We start from the raw sequence: 7,158 nt of genomic DNA, 5'->3' as shown, positions 1-7,158 counted from the left end.
ACTCTCTGTGTTACTAAAAAAACCTGAAAACATCTTGACTTCTCAGGAAGTCTCACAATTTAAGGTATTCTGGAATTAATTTTTTGTTTTGTTTTTCAGAACCAATACCTGGTGTCTGTGTGATTAACGGAACACTGCACACGGTGAGAATGATACAGCAGTATATTGCTGGAACTGAAAAGTACATCCTTTCTATCAAAATAAGTCTTCGAGAAAGTTCTTTTCCCAGTACATGTTTTTTGGGGTTTGGGTTTTTTTTTTTTTTCTCTCTAGCCCTTAATTGGAAGTTGTTTGGGTATTTTAATGTCAAAATCAAATTTGTCACAGAAGTGCTCCTCAATATGTAACATAAAAAATGAATGTACCATTTTTAGTGATGTACTTTCTTTTTAAGCTTCCTCCCACTTCTGTAATTAATGACAGTTTGATGAATAGCCCAAACTCAATCGGTCTTTGAAATAAGCCCAGAGAACCTTAAAAAAACAAAGCTAACATTTTTTATTTAATTAATACCTAAACCTTTTTGCTAAAATTGGTACTTAGGTCATTAACTCATAATTTAAATATTAGTGCTGGAGCCTTTGGGGATATACTTCAGAAAGACTAAAATCCGTATGTAAATGTATATCTCTGCTTATGTATCTGCATATATAAAGGCTTATTTTAATCTCTGTTTTTAAATCATAATTGTTTTACAACCACTGAACATAACTTATAGAGAAAAATATTTTTAAATGGAGCTGGTAAAATAACTAGACGGTACAAACCCATCTTAATTTCATTAACTTACTGCTCCCTTTTTACATTGCTTCATTTAGTTTCCTCTTAATATGAGCTTTCCTGCAAGGCATGAAGCCAAAAAACTCTGTGTTCAAAGAGAATTTGAGAACTCAGTCATACTTGCATTTCAGCAACCTTAGTGGTTCTCAGCAATGCTTTCAACTCTGCCTTTATATTATATAGAAAGTGTTGGCATTTGAATGTTTTTTGGGGTTTTTTTTCTGTCTTGCAGGTTGGAAAGTCAGTACTAATCGATTCATGTAAGAAGTGTACCTGCAGTTCTGAGAAAGACCCAGAGACTAACACAAACATTATCCATTGTGAAACAGCTCCGTGTGAGACCTCTTGCCCGCTGGTGAGTTCAGGTTCCCTAGGCTGCCCAGTCAGCTACAGCAAGACCAGAATTCTCCATCACCGACTAAACATACTTTCTTCTTCCTCTCTTTCCGAGTAGGGTTACCAATACATGACTGAGGAAGGAGAGTGCTGCGGGAAGTGTATTGAAGTAGCTTGCAAAGTCAAACTCAGTAACCACACTGTTCAAGAGTTCAAGGTAAGTATTCCTTTCATTTTCAGACCTCTCTGTTAGCCCATGCAAGTTAGAACAGCTAGGAGTCAGCTCATGTCCCTTACTAGTAAAGATAAAATACTGAAATTACTCTGAAAAACAATGTATCAGTTTTCTGAGTTGAACATTATTTGGAATCAAATTCTTGATTTTTGTGGCCAATGGAGCAATGGTTTCTAATTTATGGTCTAAGTGTTCAGAGCCAGGATTTAAACTTTCAAGCTAGGTACAGTTTGCAGAACTTCATTTTTGCCACTTGAAAGAAGTTCAGAAGCATCTGAGAATCTTTGAGGAGTGAGAACTTAATTAGCTCTGATTTACTCGATCACAATGAAAAAAACCAACTTTTGCTTTTCTTATAAAATCTTAGGTTAATGAGATCCTGCCACTCGATCAATGCAGCCATTACAAATGTGAAAAAATTGAAGATCAGTTTGTTGCAGTCCAAATTAAAAAAGTATGCCCTGAGTACGACCCCGGAGAGTGCGATCCTGTAAGTTGTAATCAATTTTTCACTGACTGAATTCAGTTTAAATGAACAAGAAGGGACAAGAAAGAATACAACAAGTCACTTTCACTGAAGTTGCAGGAATGTCTTAAGAATGAAACTAGGCTTGCTCTGTGATTAATAATAAGAAAAGCATAGTATTTTTTTATGAGGCTACAAAGATTCAAGACTCCCATGGTGAGGACAGTAAGTCATCCATTGTTTCATTCAGGATTCATCACAGAGAAGCCTTCTGCCCAGTCTCAGTACTGCTAACTCATATTCTTACTCATGATTGTAATCTGTGCACTAATACAAATCCTTCTTTACTTTTACAAAGGATGAAGCAGAGACTACTCCTGATGGCTGCTGCAAAATATGTAAACGTAAGTAATGCTGTGTTTATGTGTTCTGCCGGAAGAGCACTCTGTTCAACTTGTAACTGTCTTTGAGTGGATGGAAGGATGCTTCACTCACCCTGTTTTCACATAGTCTATTAAGGAAGACCCTGTGTTTCACTATTTATTCAAAAGAAAAATGCAATTTTTTTTTTCCTGATACTGAATACCACAAATCAAACCAGCAATGCTCAGGCGTCTGCATTACCTTCCAACGGCACTTTACAGCTGAAATCAAAGAATAATCTGACAACTATATAAATTACACGGTACCCACCCCACCACATACTGTAGATTCTCAGTAATCAGACATTAAGCATTTTCAAACTGGTTTAGCATTCCTTTAGTACTGAAATATATTTTCTCTCCTCCCCTCTTTTTATGAAGCTAAAAACTGCAGGCCTTACAGCAAGAAAACTGTGATACATCATGCTGACTGTGAGTCTTCTGAACCTGTTGAGCTGTCATATTGTGAAGGAACTTGTCCTGGCTCCTCAGTGTAAGTTCTAAAAATTAATTTAACATCTCTGTGGCTTCCTTTATACTGGTCTATCAAGTTAATTTATCACCCAAGGGTACTGAGAGAGCTGGAGAAAATGCTCACCAAGCCACTTTCAATCATTTGTCAGCAATCTGGTAAACCATGGAGGTCCTGGTTGACTGGAGGTCAGCAAATGAGATGCCCATCTACAAGAAAGGTTGGAGAGAGGATCCAGGGAACTACAGGCCTGTCAGCCTGACCTTGGTGCCAGGGAAGGACACGGAGCAGATTACCTTGAGTGTGATCACAGAGTACATACAGGGTAAAGAGGGGATCAGGCCCAGCTAGCATGGGTTGGGGAAAGGCAGCTGCTGCTTGACCAACCCGATCTCCTATGACAGGGTAACTCACTTAGGGGATGAGGAAAAGACTGTGGATATTGTCTACCCGGACTTTTGGAAAGCCTTTCACAGCATTTCCCACAGCATACTCCTGGAAAAGCTGGGAGCTCATAGCTTGGACAGGTGACCTGTTCACTGTGTGAAAAACTGGCTGGATGGCCAGGCCCAGAGAGCAGTGTTGAGTGGAATTACCTCCAGCTGGGGGCCAGTCACCAGTGGTGCTCCCTGGGGCCCAGTATTGCAGCCAGTCCTGTTTTGTCTCTTATCAATGATCTGGACAAGGGGATCAAGCGCTCCTTCAGTGAATTTGCAAGTAGCACCAAGATGGGTGTTAGTGTTGATCTGCTGGAGGGCAGGAAGGCTCTGTGGAGGGATCTGGACAGGTTGGATTGATGGGCCGAGGCCAATTGTATGAGGTTCAATTAGGCCAAATGCTGGGCCCTTTGGTCACAACCCCAGACAGTGATACAGGCTGGGGCAGAGGGACTGGGAAGGTGCCCAGCACAACATCACCTGGGGGTGCTAGTGACAGCAGCTGAACATGAGCCAGCAGTGCCCATCTGGCCAAGACCAGGAAGATCCTGGGCTGTATCAGCAATTGTGTGGCCAGCCGGACCAGGACAATAACCTGGATGTGGCCCTGTGAGGCCACACCTTGAGTCCTGTGTTTAGTTCTGGGCCTCCCACTGAAAGAAAGACATTGAGGTGCTGGAGCATGTCCGGAGAAGGGCAACGGTGCTGGGGAAGGGCCTGGAGCACAAGTCTTGAAGACTAGATGAAGGAGTGGGAGGCGTTTAACATGGAGAAAAGGAGGCTCAGGGGAGACGTTCATGCTCTACAACTGCCTCAAAGGAGGATGTAGTGAGGTGGGGGGTTGATCTCTTCTCCCAGGTACCAAGTGACAGGGTGAGAGGAAATAGCTTCAGGTTGCACCAGGAGGGGTTTAGATTGGATATTAGGAAATATTTCTTCGCTGAAATGGTTGTCAAGCACTGGAGCAGTTGCCCAGGGAAGCAGTTGAGTCACCATCCCTGCAAGTATTTAAAAGATATGCAGGTGTGGCACTTAAGAGATATGGTTTAGTGGTGGACTTGGCAGTGCTGGGTTAATGCTTAGACTTCTGCACTCTGTCTAAACTGCTTCCAGAAAGAAAGCAAGCAGGAGGAAGTACTGGCATAGGAGACCCTCCAGTGAGGGGAACAGAAGTCCAAGTTCCTGGCAAGGCCCACTTCTTAGGGAAGTCTTCTGCTTCCCTGAGGCCTGGGTTAGAGATGTGATGAGGAAACTTTCAGATCTGGTACAGCCCTTAGATTATTACCCATTATTGCTTTCTCATGTAGGCAACGATGAAGTTTGAAATATGAAGGCCAGGGATGATCAGAAGGGATTTCAGGGCCTTGGGACACCTGGTTACTATAGGAGCAGGAGCATGAGTAGTGTTCTCCTTCCAGTTGCAGGGAATGATGATGGAAGAAACAAGAAGAACCAACAGATCAATACTTGGTGGCAACAGCTGGGGTACACCTGTCTTAAATGGAGAAAAGGCTCTTTGTACAGGGGTGCAGTGCTCATTGAAAGAGCTTTTGCAGTGCTGGGTTAATGCTTAGATCTGAAAGGTCTGTTCTAACCTACTGATCACAGAATAGCAATGAAGTTAATGTGTTTATATGATTCCACTGAATTGAATCAGATTCAATGGAAGCAAGAAAAGTTCCACTGTTGAAGACAGAGGTAACAAAAATCACACTCATAAGTGCAAACGAGATGGAGGAAAAGAGAATGTAAAAAAAAAAACAAAAAACCAAAACCAAACCAAACCCTTGCAAAACAAAAATCACTGAGGGGGTTCTGTCAGTTTTTACTGACATGCATTTCTTTTTTCTTGGTGGAACACAGGTACTCTGTTGAAGCAAACCAGATGAAACACACGTGCGGTTGCTGCCAGGAACTCAGAACCCAAACAAGAGAGGTGACCCTGACTTGCCGAAATGGAACCAGCATAAATTATAACTATCTCTATGTGGAAAACTGCCAGTGTGTGAACGCTTGCTCTTCAGAAACCTCTGCAGAAAGTGACTCCCAAATCCAACAATCTGTAAAATACGGCTCCCAACTGCAACAGGCTGTATCAATTGGTTCCCAATGGCAACTCAGCTGAAGATATGATCATTGGAAAAAGAAAGCAGAGACCCTAGGAAAGCTGGAATGATGTCTTCCCCAGAGTAACTTGTGCTCCTTCTTTAACATTCTTTTTTCATTTCTTACTTGTAAAAATAATTAAAAACCAGTCAATTAAATTGTAGTGTTTGGGTTTTTTTTTTAAAGTGTTACAGTATTGAAGAGTAAAAACAGATGACTGTGCAAAATACCCTGTGTAACTTAGAGAAATATGCAAACAGATACTTGATCACAAATCCTGTATTTGGGGTAAAAAAGAATTAAGGGGTCTAAAAAATAAAGCAAGAAACCACTGCAGCTACATTGCACTTCTTGATCCTAGGGGAAGCTTTATTGCATATACTTTTTATAGACATAATGGTCCTAACACATCTCAGTGACAGGGACAAAGCTGTTTTATTTGATCAATAAAACTTTCAGTACTTTTCAATTACAGTGACTGTCCAATACCCATCTTCATTATCTAAATGACAGAGTCCAATGAATGCCATCAGGAAGTTTTCTGACTCAGAAGGGTACATTCTCTAGCAGGATTTGGGAATACAGCCCTCTTCCTGGACTAGGTAAAATTCCCTCACCCATGTTCAGATAGCTCTTCCCACTACCATAAGAGGTACAAAGATGAAAAAACCCCTCTTACTTGCTCACTTTCAGCTCCTTTAGTTTGTTCCTCATACTGTGTGCATTGTACGTATTTCAAATGTGCTCCAGCATACTCACACATCATGGAGCAGTGTGAAGGATCTTGCTGCCACTCCATCCCTCAAACACTGCTGTGTGGCCACGAGGCTTACGTCCAGCAAGCCTGGATTTAGCCCTTTTCCCCTTCAATCCAGTTTAAAGCTCTTTCAATGAGCACTGCACCCCTGTACAAAGAGCCTTTTCTCCATTTAAGACAGGTGTACCCCAGCTGTTGCCACCAAGTATTGATCTGTTGGTTCTTCTTGTTTCTTCCATCACCATTCCCTGCAACTGGAAGGAGAACACTACTCATGCTCCTGCTCCCATAGTAACCAGGTGTCCCAAGGCCCTGAAATCCCTTCTGATCATCCCTGGCCTTCGTATTTCAAACTTCATCGTTGCCTACATGAGAAAGCAATAATGGGTAATAATCTAAGGGCTGTACCAGATCTGAAAGTTTCCTCATCACATCTCTAACCCAGGCCTCAGGGAAGCAGAAGACTTCCCTAAGAAGTGGGCCTTGCCAGGAACTTGGACTTCTGTTCCCCTCACTGGAGGGTCTCCTATGCCAGTACTTCCTCCTGCTTGCTTTCTTTCTGGAAGCAGTTTAGACAGAGTGCAGAAGGGAACTTAACCTTGGTGAGTCTTCCAACACAGATGAACCACTGTCCTCAAGGTTTGGTTTCCACTCGCAGAGCCTTGTACCTGTTACACAAGGGCACCCGGGAACGTGAGGTAGTCACAGAGCAGTGTCCTGGCTGTACCAGGCAGGAATTTGGCACCATTCCCCCCATTCCATATTCTTTTACAACTACTTAAGAGAACAATTTTAAAAATAGCATTAAGCATTTCAAATCAACCTGAATACTCTACATTCAGCTGATGACTACTACAGAGGTTACAAATTTAAGGCAGAAAAACATTGTCCTGTGAGTTCTAAGTTCCTGAAAATCCATAAAGAAACACTGACAGCAGAGACATAGAAAATGTACTTTTTCACTCACTGGGGTTGTTTTATAATTGGAGATAATTTTAAAATAAATTGAATCATCCTTCATTCTCTTTCAATGATAAATATATTAAATTTATAAAAGTTGTCCATTTTTATCTAGTACACTGAAATGTTTTAAAAACATGTTTTAAGTGAACTCTCTGAATACTTCAAAGAGTAATACTTTCATAGT

Source organism: Coloeus monedula, assembly GCF_965178545.1.
Source record: "Coloeus monedula genome assembly, chromosome: 6".
NCBI classification, from domain to species: Eukaryota; Metazoa; Chordata; class Aves; order Passeriformes; family Corvidae; genus Coloeus; species Coloeus monedula.
This window is presented reverse-complemented; position numbering follows the sequence as displayed.